Source organism: Vulpes lagopus, chromosome 4 (genome assembly GCF_018345385.1).
Source record: "Vulpes lagopus strain Blue_001 chromosome 4, ASM1834538v1, whole genome shotgun sequence".
Classification (NCBI taxonomy): Eukaryota; Metazoa; Chordata; class Mammalia; order Carnivora; family Canidae; genus Vulpes; species Vulpes lagopus.
The window spans coordinates 70,308,449-70,310,782 of NC_054827.1; positions in this window are offsets into that span (position 1 = coordinate 70,308,449).

Here is a 2,334-nt window from a genome sequence, read left to right on the forward strand (position 1 = left end):
TAGATCTTCTAATTTCCTCACAAATGTGGCAAAGATGCCTATCTGGCCACTGACAACAAAAACCCCAGATACCTTTCTCTTTCTCTTCTAGAGAAGTGAATAGTAGTGAATAGTATGAAGTCCATGGTATTTTGGGGTTTCTATTTTAGAATTTTATATTGCTCCAACATAACAATAACTTCAATTTTCTGGGACTATGCAGTAGCAAATGCACTGTTCAGAAATATTCACTGCTGATATTCAGAACATTTGCTATCTCTAGTACTACCACTGTGCTGCATCTTGTTATATTTTATTTTTAGATATTTTTCTCAAAAGTTATGTCTACCTAAATTTTCAAACCAGACTATAATTCTTGACTTTTCCATTTTGTCTATATATATAGTTTACTACCAGAATCACAAAAGGTTTTTAAGCAATGGCTTTTCATAAATTAGCCTTATTTATTTTATGTTATACTTTTCATCTCTGTAGCTTAATTTATTTTATAATTGGAAGCTTGTGCTTCTTAATTCCCTTTATTTTACTGATTCACCTCCCTTCTGGCAACCACCAGTTGGTTCTCTGTATTTAAGTGTCTATTTTTTGTTTGTTTTTATTATTTTTTAAATTCCACATATAAGTAAAATCATATAGTATTTGTCTTCTCTGACTTATTTCACTTAGCATAGTACCCTCCTGGCCTATCTATGTTGTTGCAAATGGCAGGATCTCATTCTTGTTTATGGCTGAGTAATATTCGTGTGTGTGTTGTATGCGTGTACACGTACCATTTCTTTGTCCATTCTTCTAATGGGTACTTAAGTTGCTTCCGTATTTCGACTATTATTAATAAGTGCTGCAGTAAACATAAGGATGCATATATCTTTTTGAATTAGTGTTTTCATTTTTGAGGGGTAAAAATCCAGTAGGGGAATTTTTGGATCATATGGTATTTATATTTTTAATGTATTGAGAAACTTCCATACCGATTTCAACCATGGGTGTACCAGTTTACATTCCTTCCAATAGTGCAGGGGAGGTTTGTTTTCCACTTGTTTTTTGTCTTTTTGATACTAGCCAGTTGGACTGGTATGAGGTAATAGCTCCTTCTAGTTTTGATTTGCATTTCCCTGATGATAAGTGATGTTGAGCTTCTTTTCATGTGTCTGATGGTCATCTGTATATTTTCTTAAATGTCTATTCAGATGCTCTGCCCATTTTTAAATCAGAAAATTTTATGTTTGTTTTTGGTTTTTTGGGTGCTGAGTTATATATATATATATATATATATATATATATATATATTATATATTGTGAATATTAACTTCCTATGAGATATATCATTTGCAAATATCTTCTCCCCTTCAGTAGGTTGCCTCTTTTTTTGTTTATGGTTTCCTTCACTTTGTAAAAAAGCTTTTTAATTTTGTGTAGTACCAATAGTTAATTTTTGCTTTTGTTTCCCTTGTCTTGGGAACCATATTCATAAATATATTGCTAAGATATCAGCCATAATTTATAATAATTATGTATACATGATAAAGGATTATGTATGAAATGTTAACAGTACACACATAGATGTTAATACTACCCCTAGTGTGAATCCAAATGCCATTACTAAACAGAATAATTTTGCATTTTAGAAATGGCTTTGGTGATTCTGCTTTGCATGACTTATCTGGAGAGGATATGTCCAAAAATAATATGTTTGTTACTTTAGATATAGGGATAGAAAACATTTTCCTCCAAATCATCCTTTCTTGGTTATAAGAGAAATATTAGAAGCACTAGTAGACAATGGGACCTCTCTTTTCTAGAACTTTACAAATGTTAGATTCAGTATTAGTTTGGATCCTAGGAACTTCATCTAAAAACAAATTAAGAGTTGACTTTGGGTATATTCTATGAGTGTGAAGAATTTAGTGAGAATTTGAAAAAAAAAAAAAAGCAGAAACTAACAATGATTTCCATACCATCATATAGAGCCCTTGCTACCACTCCCCAAAAAATATATTTAGTGTTATAAAAAGTATCATTCACTTTGTGAAAAAAATTCATTCTTAGACATGTTGTAAATTTAGAAGAAACAGTATTACTGAAGAGTAAAAGAGAGTATCTAGTATTTACTTTTTCTGGAGAAGACTGCTTGGTTTAGACAATATTTTATCTTAATCCAATAATGTGAATAATGATAACTATCAGAAGATGCTTTAAAAAGCGGATGAAACCTACATAGATCTATATACATGGATATAATTTCTGTATGGAGAACAATTTGAAAACCTTTTATGTGACAGGGTAGGTAAATAAACAATCCATATGAAATATAGATTCATACGTATAACATGGAAA